This window comes from Carettochelys insculpta, chromosome 3 (genome assembly GCF_033958435.1).
Source record: "Carettochelys insculpta isolate YL-2023 chromosome 3, ASM3395843v1, whole genome shotgun sequence".
Classification (NCBI taxonomy): Eukaryota; Metazoa; Chordata; order Testudines; family Carettochelyidae; genus Carettochelys; species Carettochelys insculpta.
In genome coordinates, this window is record NC_134139.1 from 186352225 (window position 1) to 186368249 (window position 16025).

The following is a 16025-nucleotide window of genomic DNA, read 5'->3' on the forward strand; positions in this document are numbered from 1 at the left end:
GAAAGATGGAAAAACACTATGGGCAACCTGGCAGGTCGATTACATTGGCCCACTTCCTGCTACCAGGCAATGGTGGAAGTATATTTTAACTGGAGTGCAGGTTGTTTCAGGAATAGGGTTTGCATACCCCACCCCGGGGGCAACAGGACTTTCCACCATCACGGGACTAAATCGTGTAATCATAATAGTCCCTACACCCCAGGAAGTCCAGTCTGACAACGCCTCACACTTTAAAAACAAAGTAGTACAAGAGTGGGCTATTAAGCATGGAATTCAGTGGACTTACCACCTCCCTTACTGACCCCAGTCCAATGGCATAGTCGAGTGCTGGGATGGGCTGTTAAAAAGCCACTTGAAGCCCACGGATGGCATTTGGGGAGACAGGCTAGATGAGGTGGTGCAGTGACTAAACAACCGGCAGACCCCTACGGGCAGTCCAATCAGCAGAGGATTCTTCTCTACAGGGAAGAATTCCTCAACCTCGGCTGCACCACTCAAGGACTCCAAATATAATCCTGGAGATACTGTTGTAATTAAACACCCTAGCCTGGGAACACAAACTCATGTACTGCACTCATACAAAGGGAAGGAAGTTTGGACTACTGCTGGCCCTGACCAGGCACCGCTAACTATTACTGAGGCTTGGATCGTATCCAAGACTGGCTGACCTTGTGATTTGTTCCAGAAACAGTCCAATGGCTCCAAACAACTTCTCGGCGGAGTGGACGTCTCCCAAGACCTGCCCAGATGCCGAGCTACACTATGAACTTTGTATATGTTTATCGCTTGCTGTTATAGCTTCTTTAATTGTTGTATTTAGTTATAAAATGAGCTATCTAGGAAAGCCCCGACTGACGAGAGACGCACTCCTCCAAGTCATCGTGGTCCTCCTCCTAGCTCCAGCTGCCATCGCCATACCCGACCACCCACTCCGGGGTGCCGTTCAGACTATTGCCTCCATTGCCGAAGCCACCAACTGCTGGATGTGCACACTGCTCAACTCCCCTGCTGGACCTGGAATTGAGTTTGTGCAGCCCAGTTTAAATGACTGGTGGAATAAAAGCGACATCTTCTGGTGGGGACCAGAATGGTCCAGCGGCAGCTCTCATAATAACTCTGGGGGGGAGCCGAGACAATGGCAGCATATTATATGGGGGCAACCAATGGAATATGTAATAGGGTCATCTAAAGAAATGTATCCCATTTGTTTGAGAACAGGGGGGATGCTGAGCCCCAGCTGGGAAGCTTGGGTGACCACCAGCGCACCCACCTGGTCTCATTCAATAAGAAGTTGGGGATCTGGGATGTTTACTCACAACAAAAAGAGGGAGTACAGTTAAATTGCTGGGGAAATGTCATTAATGTCTCCTTGGGCCACAGGGTTTTGTTTGGTATTGGGGAAGCTGCAATTGTCCCTTTAAAGTTTGATGTATACCCTGAAAGTCAAGCCTGGTATAACAACTCCCTTTTCATCCTCCCTAACACAGGATATATATATAACCCCACCCTTGTAAACTCTAGCACTCTGTTACCAAATCAGTGTGCTAAAACTAACCTTTTCCAGCCAGACCAAATTCTGCAAGATCTACTGCTTGCCCTACACTGTTCCACTACCAGTGATCGCTATTGTGCCCCATAACACGCCCCCAGGCTTGATCCAGATGGGGAAGGATGGTATAAGGGACCCTTTTCTCCTATCCTCCGTGAAGAGCCTGGATTGTTTTTTATCTGTGGGAAAAAAGCCTATAAATATTTACCAACAAACTGGACTGGACAATGCTCGCTCAGGCACATAGTACCCGGGGGATTAATTGTACCACCCCCACATCACTGCTCCTGGCATAACCAACCTGGGAAGCTTCTTGCATCGGTCCAAAAGAATGTTCACCCTTAATCCCCTCGTTGAATGACCCACAGGCTTCCACAAATTTACCTGTGCACTTTTTCCTCAGTTGGGAGTCGCTGAACTTGAGCAAGCCTTAGTTAACATCTTGGGCCAACTGGAAATAGCTCTTAATCACACCGCAGATGCCTTAAATCTTTTAAACAACCAAATCCAATCAGTAGCTCACTTTGCTCTGCAAAATAGAATTGCTTTGGATGACATTTTAGCCCAACAAGGAGGTGTCTGTGCTGTAATAAATCAATCTTGCGACTTTTATGTTAATCATTCAGGACAAATTGAGCAAGATGTCTCTGCTGTCAAAAATGCAGTCCAAATCCTGTAAGCTGTATCTGAGACTGGAAAAATCTCATGGTTAGAATGCTTAGTCCAACAGTTAGGATTTTCTCTTACTCCATTCCTACATTCTATTGTAACCACTATTTTGATCGTCCTTATCATAGTAGTTGTGTTTTGTATAATGCTGTGTATTGTTAGGTGACTAATTGAAGTGCCTATCTCCTCCACGCAAATCCAATACATGTAGCGGAAAAGTGATCCTAGCCCGTTCCGCGATTCCCCATATACTGATCGGATCACTGGGTACTTTTAGATTTCTCCGAGGAGGGCAAGAGGTGCTGGCATCACCACCACCTTGTGTTCTGGGATGTAGTGTGGTGCATCAGGGGATGGAATGTAGCCAGACAAAGGTCTCCCCCTTACAAGCCAGGTTGCTGCCCCTCCTGAGGTGCCTCACAAGCATGCAGGGAACGGAACAGCTTCTGACAGTACAGTCTTTGATGTCTCCCACAGAGGCCCACATGTGCTAGCTCATCGTGATCCCGAGAAAGAGAAAGTACAGATAAAAGGCTAACAGGCCAACTGTCAATAAGAGGGCCTCAGGAAATTACCCTGGCTGGCATTGATGGATTGATGCGCCCACACAGCCATCCCAGAAGAGAAACCTTCACCCTTGTAAAAGACTGTCCTGTACTCCCAAAATTGCTAATCTCCTGTCTTACAAGTGCGAATTAAGTAAGAATTGCCCTTGTAAAAACTGGCGTCACAAAAGACAGACCAGTATGATCTGGCGCCATAGATAAGAAAGAGGATACGTGACCAAAGGGGTATAAAGATGGACCCAGCAGCACTCTGACTCTGAGTGCATCTTCACCAACTAACTGCTGGTCAGGTCAGGTGATTGCCTCCCGAGGTCCGCAACTGGGGACACCCAACCTCGTATTCGTCTTTCCGCGGAATTGAGTGACTGATCCTGGCTTGGCTACGCGGGTATCGAGAGATGCAAGGAGGGTAAGATGTACCCGCATTAAGGTCTCCTTTTGGTGCGCACAGTTAAAGAAATTAGAGCTCTATAGATAGAAGTTGTTGTATTAAGATGTCATTGTATTGGATTGTAACGTAACCTGTTAACAACTGTACTCTGCTAGCATATAAGAAGTAGACAATAGCCTTTTGTAATCGCACGCTTATAAACTGTAGCTTAATAAACTTGCAACTAGTTAAGATCTAAGTCTGACTGCTGTTACTCTCTATCACTGCAACACAGCCAGCAGAATAAAAGAACTTTAACTGTTTGGTTACCACAGCCTGGCCGTAGGTGAGAGTGCTAAGAGCCTAGCGTAGAGTCGTGCCGCCTCCACGGGGCAGACTCCTGGGGCGCCCGTCAACCAATCCTGGTTGCCCGCTGCGATGGGACAGTACGTCCTAGCAGTTAAAGTCTCAGGTGTGGAAAGGCTCTTAGTGCTACCATTGGGGCACCCGTCAGCCAATCTTGGTTGCCCGCTGCGACAGAGCTCCCTGCTCTAGCAGTAAAAGACTCGGGTGTTTAGGACCCTGGGGCATCCATCAGCCTGGCCCAGGCTGCCCGCTGCAAAGGAGCCCTGTGTTCTAGCAGTTAAAGACTTGGATGGTAACAAGGGCATAGTTGGTACCTCACCGCACATTACCCAGCCACCGGCTAACAAATAGTCAAAACTAAGGAAAAATGCCTGAAATTTCTCAGAAATCTAACTGTGGCAGTTGAATGAAAACACAGTAGTGGATGAAATTCTGCTGCTTTTTATTGAGAAAATACGAAGTAGGTGAGACAGTATATTTTATAAGACCATTATCTATTGGTGGAAAGGTTAAATTTTTGAACTTGACATTGCTCTTTCTCAGATCTGGAGAAGATAATCAGAGCATCCAAGCTAAATACAAGGTAGATCAGGTTGCAGAGCACGTTCACATCCTTTGATCCACATGGCTATAACAATATTGCAAACATTACTTCTTATGATTATTTTATTTGTTTTTATTTTGTAAATTATGTGGTAAGAAATCTTGCTATTTAAGTAAACTTTGTCATTTTAAGCAGCTTTGAAATCAAGTTTTATGTGTTGGAATTTTCCTAGCTTTTCCCCCCTCCCTGCATCTTTTTTTTAAACTGTCAAAGTAAATTAAGATACAGGGTTTTTTTTAAAAATGTTAAGTAAGTGAGATCCATTGGAAACCCTACAATGTGCACCAGAATTCAGCCTTGAACTTGGGTTGGGCTTTTGGGAACTTCAGCAATATGAATCAATTAGCACTAATAAGTAATGATTATTATTAACTACAGATTATATAATCTTCAGGGCAGGGACTGTCTTTCCGTTATACATTTGTACGGTGCCTAGCACAAAGAGGCTCTGGCGTCTACATGCTAACACAATAATTTTTTTTAATATTAATAATAATAATATAAAGAAGGGGTCAGTCTCATGTTTACAACAATAAATGAGTGAGCATGACTAGCTAAGCTAAAAGTAGCCAGCAGCTAACATCCATTTTCTTAAAGAAAATTTGAAATTGTTGTGGAAATAAATTGTCAGTGAAAAGGCACTCTCTACAAGCCATTAAACAGCCCAGTATGTGTGCAAAGGATGTAGGGAGCAATTTTGTGCAAGTCCCTATGTGTTTTTTTTCTCTGACCACTCAAATAAATCAGGGACGAAACAGAACTATGTTCCCCATCCATTTTAATGTTCATTGATGGACAGCTGAACTGTGTAGTATTTGACAATTTCTTAAAGATGACCATTAAGATGGGCATAATAATAAAATGGTCTGGGGTAAATAGGAAGAAGTTTAATAACGACAAATGCAAAGTACGCCACTTAGTAAGGAACAATCAGCTTTATACATACAATATGGAAGTGACTGTCTAGGAAGGAGTATTGCAGAAAGGGATCTAGGGGTCATTGTGGACCATAAGCTAAATATGAATCCACAGTTGCATGCTGTTGCAAAAAAAGAAAACATGATTCTGGGATGCATTAACAGGAGTGTCATGATCAAGACATGAGAAGCGTATCTTTTGCCAATTAGGCCTCGATTGGAGTATTGTGTCCAGTTCTGAGCATCACATTTCAAGAACAACCTGGAGAAACTGGAGAAGGTCCAGAGAAGAGTAACATGAATGATTAAAGATCTAGAGAACTTGAGCTATAAGGGAAGACAGAAGGAACTGAGCTTGTTTAGTTTAGAAAAGAGAAGACTTAAAGGGGACATGATAGTGGTTGCCAAGTACCTAAAAGATGGTTACAAGGAAGAGGGGGAAAATTGTTCTCATTGGCCTCCCAGGATAGGACAAGGAGGAATGGGCTTAAATTGCAGCAAGGGAAGTTTAGGCTGGACATTAGGAAAACCTTCCTAATGGTCAGGGTGGTTAAACACTGGAGTAAGTTACCTAGAGAGGTTGTAGAATCTCCATCTCTGGAGATATTTAAGAGCAGGTTAGATAGACATCTGTCAGAGGTGGTGTATATGGTGCTCGGTCCTGCCATAATGGCAGGGGACTGGACTCGATGACCTTCAAGGTCCCTTCCGATTCTAATGCTCTATAAGTATATAATTCTAAAATGAAGGAAAAACTGAGTTTACAGAAGGTCTGAAAAGATGATGTTCCAACATGAAAAAGCCTCCTTTCATTCCTGCCTTTCCTGATTCCATTCCTCTGCCCTCTCTCCAGATATCTTCTCTAGTACCCTCCTCTTTTTTTCTCCTTTACACTCTCACCATCCTTTTGCTTACCTGTCCCCAGCTTCTGAATTTTTGCTTTTCTGCAACATATTTTGCTGCACTCCATATTGTTGTTTTGTTCTATGTAGACCAGTGGTTCTTAACCTTTACTACAGCCTGTACCCCTTTGGTTCTCAAAATATGTTCTTGCACACTTTATAGAAAATCAAATATGTTCTCACATCCTTTATCAAAAATCAAAAATGGAGATGGGGGCCTATACACTTTTCCATGCATATTAAATATGTGTAAAATGTAGCACTTTAAAGACTAACAAAATGATTTATTCAGTGATGAGCTTACATGGGACAGACCCACTTCATCAGATCCATGAAGCAGGTCTGTGCCACAAAAGCTCATCAACAAATAAATCATTTTGTTAGTCTTTATAGTGCTACATTTCTCTTGTTTTGTTTGTTGGAGTACAGATGAACACAGCTACCTCTCTGTTAATATGCAAAATGTATAATGTTAATACGTAGGTTTGATGAAACAAAATAATTGTACTTACATGCCTGTGCTTAATTTGTGTTTTCGATGATTTACCGTCTAAAAAAACTGGCATGTCTCACACACCCAGAAAGAGCATCACACACTATGCACCACAGGTTAAGAACCACTAATATAGATATTTTTCCTCTTTTTTCATGGTGTTGTGTGTGTGTGTGTCCCTCTTTTAACTCCACAGTGGTTTAGCTTCCCTGCTTCTTCCCCTCTGAAACATAGAATACCAGAACTGCACTGGACCTCAAGAGGTCTTCAATCCAGTAACCTGACTCATGGCAGGACCAAGCGCCATCTACATCATCCTTGTTAGATATTTATCCAACTTGTATCTCCATTGATGGAACACCTACACATCACCCTCAGCAACGCATGCCACTGTTTGATCACCCTGACCTTTAGAAAGATGCACATGCACACCTCCTAGAACTGGAAGGGACCTCCGGAGGTCATCTAGTCCAGTCCCCTGCCCTCTTGGCAGGACCAAGCACCATCCCTGACATCTATTTGTCCTAATCCCTAAATGGCCTCCTCAAGGATTGAGCTCATGACCCATCCCTCCAATTTTGTTCTAATGTCCAGTCTACTGCTCCCTTGCTGCCGTTGACACCCACTGCCCCTTGTCCTACCAGAGGCTAAGGACAATATTTTTTTTCTCCTTCCTTTTTTTCCTCCCTCCCTGTTTTCCTGAACCCCCGTTTTCGCTCCTCCACTCTCCCTTCCCTGTTGTACCTCTCAGTCCCCTCCCCGCCACATACACTTCTTTGCTCTTCTCCCCCTGCCCCCACACTCGGTCTGGTTCCAGGATCCGACCTCCGTGGGCAGGTGGGAGGAGCAGCAAGGGCAGCGGCCTCGCTGTGGTGAGTGCGCATGCTCCTCTCTCCGGGCGAACCAAATCCGACACTCCGTCGGCGCGGGGAAGGGGCAGCGCGTGCGCAGGCAGCTCCCTCCAGGAAGGGAGCCTTGAATTTCTCCGGGATTCCCGATCTGCACTGCAGAGCGGAGCGGAGGAACGTGTGGCAGCAGCTGCCGGGCTCGCAGGCGCTCTCCAAAGGGGATTTAAGCCGCAGAGAGCCGGGGACCGATTCTCCGCTGAGAATTAAATTCTCCCTCAAAACCCCTTCCCTTTGGAGCCTGAGCCTTTGCATCGGGTGACAGCACACGGCGCGAACTGTAAGTGCGCCCTTCGCTCTCGGGTGCTCCTTGAGGGCTCGCGATGGGGTTGGGATTTCTTGCACCAGTGTCTCTTCTGCCTGGATGAGGCGGACTGCGGGGTGACAGTGAAGTGCTGTTGGCTTTGCATCAGCCTGTTATTCGCTTGCAATACAGGATGAGGGGGCGAGCGTCTGGTGGTGGAGAAGGGAGAAAGTGAATGGGGAGGTGTTCGCCTGCACACTATTTAAGGATTAGGATTACTGTTAAATCAGTGGGGGGGGGGGAGGGCAGGGTGAGCAGAAGTGCATATGATTTTCAAATCTATAAATAGAAACCTTTTCTTGCACGCATCCCTCTCGATGCAGAGGGCGAAGTTGTGTTACTGGCAAAATTGTGCGCGTTGGGGATGGTAAATGAGAAGGCGGTAAAGTGTCAAACCGTCTCACGTCCTGTAAATGCACATTTCTTTCCCACGGGGAAAAGTGGCAGGGGTGTTTGCTCGTGAAAGTGGACGGACTGGAGAGGATGGAAATAGATGGAGACTTGTGTGCCAGATGCTGGTGCTTACAAGCTTACAGCAGTATGGTTAGCTCTGCCTCTGTAGCGCGTACACACAAGCCTAGCGAGTAAAGTGAATAAGGCTGTTTTTCGTGAGGCTGTGTGTGGTGTTTTTATGGGCCAAATGGGGAGAAACTGCGTCCACAACAATCTGCCTTGACCTGTTTTGACTTGAGAGGCTGAACGCTGCATTGATTGGGATGCAAATGCCAACATCCAAAGCAGGCATTGATCGCTCGCTCGCTCAACGCTGCGTGTGGGATCCGCTGCCGCTAGCTGGAAGCCTTTGACATCAGTTGTATGGGCTTTGGCCTGCTAGACCTAGGGTTGTGAGCTCAATCCTTGAGGAAGCCAGTTGCGAATCTGGGGTTAAAAAAAAAAAAGGTGGTGCTTGGTCCTGCCAAGAGGGCAGGGGACTAGACTCAATGACCTCCTGAGGTCCCTTCCAGCTCTATGAGATGTGTGTATCTCTCATTACTTGTAAAGCAATAGAGAAGGGGTCATGGGTTCCCGTGCAACAGCCCGTGCGGAATTGAAGAGGAGGCATCGCGCCAAGTGTGAAAAGCAAATTGCAAGAGACCCTTACTGTGATTTCCTTGGGCTTGTGTGACAGCCCTTTCCCTGAGCCGACTGCACAGACGAGACACCACCTTTGGAATAAGCGCGCTCGTTTTGCTCCCGCGAGGCGGTGGACGCGCTGCGCTCCTGTTTGCTCGGGAAGAGGTGAAAATGGAGGTGGGTGGAGATAGGAGAAGCTGGTGTGCAATCCAAGCCGTCTCCCGGGGAAGGCGTGAGCCGGAGGGAGAAGAGACGGGAGGAGGGTTTCATCTCCAGGGATCCAAACAAAGAGAAGCAAGTTGAGGCAGCTGAGCCCAGCGCACTGGGGTGGGAAGCCAGGCCAGCCGGAAAGGCTGGTTCATATAAACTGGAGCCAGCTGTGTTGCGAAGAGACCTCGCAGGGACAGGTCAATGGCAGCGAGGCTGGCTCCGAGCGAGGGGAGTGCTAAGAAGGTGCAGCCTAAGTGCAGCACCTTGACAATAATGGATCGGGTAACGAGGGAGGAGGCGTGTTGGGGGGACCTTAGAAGTGGCCTGTTCCCTTCTCCCCTCCCGGCAGAGCTCGCGGGGAGCCCGCAAGCGGTGCAGCAGATTTCTGGCCTCGCAAACGGAGTTTGTTAGCGCCAGACCACTTCTCTCTCTCTCTCTCTCTCTCTCTCTCTCTCTGTGTGTGTGTGTGTGTGTGTGTGTGTGTGCGCGCGCCGTGCAGTGGGTCCCCGGGCGGGCTGGTAGGCGAGGGAAGGCAGTGAGCACTCCCGGGACCCGCGCATTTCCGAGCAAGGGGCTTTGCAGCTGGAAAACCACGGCCGAGCCCTTCCTGGGGTGCCCCGGCGCCTCGCTGCTCCGCAGGGCCCCCTGCAGCCTCTTCAGAAAATCCCCCCACGAGCCCTTCAACTTGACCTTCCTTTTATCGCCTCTGCGCGCGCCGCCTCGCTGCGTCCCCCTCCTCCACTCTGCGGTACCGCCCGCTCCACTCTGCACCTCCTGGCCACGAGCATCCCTTTACCACCACCCGGGCAGCTCCCACCGCCGCCTCCTCTCCCATAGGGGGCTCCCACCCCATCTCTTCGCACAGCTGTGCCATGCGGCTCCCTCTCTTCTCCTCTCTGACCCCCTGCAGCCCCCCGCCCGCAACCCCGACCGTGCTGCACTCACACTGCCGGGCGCAGCCTAGCTCACTCCGCGCACACCGATCCCCTGGCAGACACCGGAGCGCCCCGCAGCCTTTCCCCACCAGGTCTCCCCGCGCCCCTTTGGCACACGCCAGGCAGACCCCGGTCCCGCACCTTCCGGCGCTGCGGGAATTAGACCCTTTGCCGCTCAATGCGCCCCGCGGAGTCCTCCTCTTCCCCCCAAAGTCTCTCTGCGGATCCCGGGGCTGGGGGGAGGGGAGCATCGGGGAGGGGTGCAGCCCCCCCCCCCAGCATTATGCCACTGCACCGGATCCGCGGCGGTACTGGGCACGGCTGAGCGAACGGGAGACAAGCCTGGGCCGGGAGGCTGGAGCCAACTCCGCTGGGTCCCTCCGGCCAGGAGCTGGCGGCACCAGGGGAGGGGATTCAGAGCAAAGGCGCCAGAAGCGGAGCAGCCCTGCGCCTTCTTCCGAGTTTGAGGAAAGTCAGAAGGGGCGGCGGGGGGTGTGTGTCACCTGTGCGCCGCTCCGCTGGGTGTGTGTGGAAAGCGACCTTCCTTTTACACCTGCAGAACATACCGGCCCGGCCCCACCCAGGCCAGGTGCTCGGCGCTGCCCCAGAGGCAGGGTCGCGAATCTTAGCCCTGCCTGGAATTCTCACCGGTCGCGCTGCTCTCCTGGCCCTTCTCTAAAGCCCTTTCACGGGCCAGAAAGCTGTTGTCCTGCCCCCGCGAGCAGCAGCCTGCCAGTGAAGCATCCCGCAGCAGCAGCCGCAGCAGATCTGTACTTTTGGCAGCAACTGCAGAGCAGCAGCATGTAAACACACAGAGCACTGCTCCAGCAGCTTCCTGCGGCTGCCTGTCCATCCCTCCCTTAGTTAACAACTTCTCCCCTCTCCAAGGGGGCCTCAAGATCCCACCTGCTATAAGGAGATGAATTAAAGGTATCACATTCCGAATTATCTACCTGCTTTTAATTAAATATGAAACATAATTCTTTTTGTACCAGTTAGTGAAATGTTGAATTGATGCATGGATGCTATGCTCTTGCCAAGATGTTTGCAACGCAGATATATTGAAAGAGGCCCTTTCCTAATGATTTCAGTAGCCACAGTAGTAACACTTTGTTTAAACAATTTTGCAGTTATGACTTTTGCTCTAGTCATGTTACTGATCTAGAAGGATCTTCAGTGGTCATTTATGCAGAAGATAAGGTGGTAAAAGCAATTGATTTATTAGGCAAAATATGGTATACAGCAAAGTCTTCACAAACCAGAGAAATGGAAAGGTGTGAAAACAACCTTGATTTTTGTAACGTTTATTTCCACCTGTCTCCTCAAAATATATTGTTTACAGAAGCTCTTGGGTATATAAAGATGTTCATACTATGGCTTTTTTAACATTATATGTTTGTAAAGAGCACAATTAGCAACATTAGTTCCATTGAAAAGCCTTGTGTTTTATTCTTTTTAAGTTTGGGGACTGAGAGTAATTTAATTAATATTTTCATTAAATTTCTCCTACTATCCCCAATGCTCCCAGTAAATAAATAAATTCATAAAGTAGTCGGAGTTGTTGTCGCTATCTGGAAAAAATGCCCTTAATTTTTGTTGTAGTATACTCAAAATTTTTAAAAAGGTGCTCTGACTAGGAAAAGGACTACATAATTGTCCTTTTGAATGGTTTTATCTTTTAAACATACACAGATATATGCCATGACATCTAACTGCACCTTTCATTTTTCCTGTTGTTTTTAGAAGTAATCGGAGTATATGTGTGTCTCGGGAAAAGGGAGTATTGAGGTAAATCAAATAGATTTGGACTGTTTGGATTTTATGTGTGCAGAAGTAAGTTGATACACATGAATCCTACGTATGCGTCAAAAATATATTTAATGAATGGAATAATTAATCATAGAGTATATATCAAAATGTCTTGACACTTTACTGGTATGTTGCTTATGACTCTATTACAATGTTCTTAAGTTTGATAAGCAGATTCAAAGCCTGAAACTGTGGTAATTTGTCACAGTACTTAGCCTCTCTGGTGTTTAGTTTGTCACACTGTTACATAAGCGCAGTACTGAAAAAGCAAATGTCAAAAATATTTTCATTCCCTCTCCCCACCCCCCAGACTGTGTGTGTAAATCTGCACAAGAAAAAAAACCACACAACTTGACATTTTATAATCCAACCAAGAAGACAAATCCTACCCTGGCCGAAAACTCTAAGCAAGCTCCCTAGGCGGATACATACAGAAAGCAGCAGACTGAATTTGTTGTGTTGGAATCGTGCTGGCCAGGGTGGAATTCCTATCAGTAGGCATAGCGGAATAACCAGAGGTTTGCTGAAAGGAACTGGAAGTGCCCCTGAATTCAACATCTGACATCTGTAGCATACACAGGAGCTGGCTGGAGCACTAGATGTACACTCTAGCAGATCGCATCTGGCTGTATAAACTGCATCACCTTCAGCTGTGACACCTCACCTTTCTTACTTTTGTTTTCTTAGTACTTTGGAGCGAAATTTCCCTGCTGCTTGTTTATTGTAACAGCTTCACCCCCCACCACCATAGCAGTGATCAGGACCTGGATTTAAGCCCATATGCTCTCTATGTACAGAAATTTTACTTCTGTATCATTTTAGGTCAGTAAACCTAAATAATATTAAATTAAATTACTTTCATAGAGAATATTTCTGACCAATAATATTATTATTTTTAACTACTTTGTCTCCAAATTTTGCCTTTTCATTTTTTGTATCTTACTATTTTTGATCTTCTAGCTCCATTTATCAAATTTTCAGTTGGTTATTTTTTATTTTGGGATTCTAATGTTGTTATTTTAATTCCTTATTAAAATAATTTTACAAAGAGAGGACAAAGATAGTTATATAGATACACTGTGCAGTATGTATCTTTTTCTCACATTCCTCATAATGAACCCACTTCTATATGCCGTAAGCAGCTGAAATGCCCATTGATTTTAACAGGTGTTTTGGTTGTGCAAAGAATGCAAAATCAGGCTATAACTATGATTGAAATAACAACATACATTATCTTTGATTTAATTAAGGAAGCTGGGCAATTAGAAATTAAATTTAATGGGTAAGCTTGTTTTAAACATAATTAGAATTGTAAATATCTGCCACATAATAAGAAAGGTTGCAATCCTCTTCTTTACATCTTGTTCTGTCTCTTGCCTATGATGATTTAAAAGAACTTGAGCATGTTTTTTAAACTCACCTTTGGTACTTCATTGTTTTGTCAGCATGGATGTGACCAAATGTCTACTTTCCTCTTTATAGAGGATTCCTCTTGTAGAGGTCTTTCATCATGATGACTCGTACTCTAGTGATCCCTCTGCAGAGCTTCTTAATGCCAACCATCACCTACTCAGATTTTGATCTGCAATTTTGTTATGGTGCCATCCGATTATCACATCTGCACCTTTCATGTGTGTCTGTTACTCCTGCATTCACACCACTTCACATTCTGTTTGTTTCTTTTCACGCTTTCTATGGTAGCTTGGTTCCTTCCCTTCCACATTTTCCATGCATCAGTTCTATTTGCTTCTCCACATTCATTCTCTCCTGCCTGCTTCACTGTTTGTTTTCCTTCATTTTGCTGAAAATCCATGCTCTGTGCTTTGACTTCTGCACATGGTATTAGTAGTCAGCACAAGAGTACTGACTAGAGCAGCAAAGGGGAAAAGAGATTGTAAGCTGGAGAAATTGTGTGTATAGGAAGAGCTGCAACGATAAGGATCTGGGTAGGATGCTACCACCGGTAAGGTAAAAACACTCACATTGTCATCTTAGTTCAAAGTCTTGATCTCATTCATGTAGAAGGGTGCTTATTATCTTTTGAAATTCAGAATGCTGAAAAATGTCAGAGTCTGAGAAAAAATGAGTGCAGTGCCCTTTAAAGAGAATGAAACATATGGGAGCAAGAATATGGCTGTCACCCACTGCTGAAATCATTGTTCTTGTTTATTGGAGCTAAATCCTCCAGACAGCTTTCCAAATCCATATGATTAGGGTTGCTAGTTGATGTTATTTGTTTTAAATTGGCACATGCTAATAATTATGATTTAAAAGTTTTGTAATCCAGACAATCCAGAGGACATTTCAATCTGTTTCACATCAGTATGATCCAGGGGCTAATAATAGAAATGTGAGAAGTGAGGCAGATTGTCAGTGGTGCTCTTAAAATTGAAAGATTTAATAAAATAAATGATGTTTAAGGAGGGAGATGGAAGAGAAGAGATATGTTTTGCTGACAGGGAAGTGGATAGTTGTGGCAAGGGTAGGGGTGCAATGATGCTCTTTTGCATTTTGCATACTTATTTACAAATAAGTATATGAATACCCAGCAATCTTTCTGGTGGTTACTTTTCTGAGTAGGCTAGGGAACAGATTATTCTGGTTAAAACAGAAATTCACAATTGACCTCAGGTAAATAATTTTCACATGGCTAATTAGAAATAAGTAAATCTATTGTCCTAAAAATAATACTGTCTCAAATCATGGCACCAGAAATATTGGAGGCAGTCATATGTTGTCTGAATGTGTTTCACCGTAAATTAAGAAATTCTGCCCACAACAGAGACCCCCTTGTAAGTTACTTTTGGAGCCAAGATTTTACTGAACAAACAAAAGAATTTGTGCTAAGTTTGCTACCTTCAGAGATTTGCAGGAACAAGAGTGTTACAGTTTAGCTGATGTAATTTATTGCGATAATGATATTTGAATAATTTCCTTCAAGAAAAAAATGCATTTTAAAACATCTGTCTCTTCTGAAAGTAGTTTCTGTGATTAGTGTTACTGTGCTTTTTAATGGATGATTAATTCAAAACAATATCGGTGTTTTCACAGAAATGCATTTTATAGTTCACTGAATACCCCAGGATCCCATGACAGATTCACTGATAATCTCTTCATGCTCTCCCTTCTGCTCCCATTAAACTCAGTGGGAGTTTTCCCGTTTATTTTAATGGGAGCAGGGTTAGGTTTGCATCTCATGTGTACATGTCATTCCCATTTAAATAGCAGAGGTTTTGTTCTCTTGTGGCAAAAAGACTGAAGCACAGAGAACTATAGTGTGTGGCTTGTTAGGAGAACCTACACCTTATTTGACGCCTAGGCTTACCTAAGTATAACTGTTCTTTTATTTGTTGGACAGTTGTAGTTAGAAATATCTTTCCTCTCTCCTTCACCCCAACATTCACAAAAACCAAAAAAACAGTTTTACATTTTCCCTTTACATGAATTTAGTGCTTTTTAACAGATATTTATTAGATAGCCCTTGAAATGGATGCCTTCTATACAGCCATTGTGAAACATGATCAGTGGCACTGCAAAGCTCTAATAATACACCAGCAACATGCTTCCATGCTGGTAGGTGTTAGAGAGTATTAGAGGCTTTGCCTACACTACAGAGTTTTGTAGACAACAGACAGCTTTCATTGACGAAACGGTGGAGATGTACACACTGCATAGAATCATAGAATCATAGAACACTAGGACTGGAAGGGGCCTCGAGAGGCCATCGAGCCCAGTCCCCTGCCCCGATGGCAGGAGCGACCACTATCTACACCATCCCTGATAGACATCTATCTAATCTGTTCTTAAATATCTCCAGCGAGGGAGATTCCACAACCTCCCTTGGCAACTTATTCCAGTACGCAGTGTTCCGTCTACCAACAAAAGGCTCCTGCTTTGCTGATGAAGTAAAGCCACTTAAACAGGAGCTGTGCAAGTTTTTTTGCAGCAGATTTATATCAAGAGTGTTAGTGTGAACACTGAGCTTGGTTATGTCACTGTAAATGGCCTCCAGAAAGTGTCTCACATTATGCATCCAAACCAATCTGCTCTGCAGTTAGAATTTGGCTACCCTGCACCCAGGTACACAGGCTTCTGTCCCTCCTCTTTCAAAGATCTGGGAGTTTGTGAAATTCTACTTCCTGCTGACTTCATGTGGACAATTCGCATTGCATCTTTTCAGCTGACCATGGCGACTCAGTGTAGTAAGTGGTCTCCAACTTGGTGCATACCTGAGCTGTTGGAGCTGCTTGTACTGAAGGGAGAGGAGGCTGTAGAATCCCAGCTTCTCTCCAGCTATATGAGCTTCAAAACCTACAATCAGATGCCTTGTAGTATTTTGATAAGGGCTGTGA

General features: G+C 45.3%; 1 protein-coding gene across 2 annotated transcripts in view; it reads left to right on the forward strand.

Annotated features, from left to right (window-relative positions):
* The first annotated feature begins 7424 nt into the window (after positions 1-7424).
* Positions 7425-16025, forward strand: part of VSNL1 (visinin like 1) — a 145097-nt gene continuing 136496 nt past the window's right edge. For both annotated transcript variants that reach the window (XM_074991298.1, XM_074991299.1), the window contains exon 1: positions 7425-7621. The gene's annotated coding sequence lies outside the window, so the exon portion shown is untranslated. The remainder of the gene's footprint in view (positions 7622-16025) is intronic.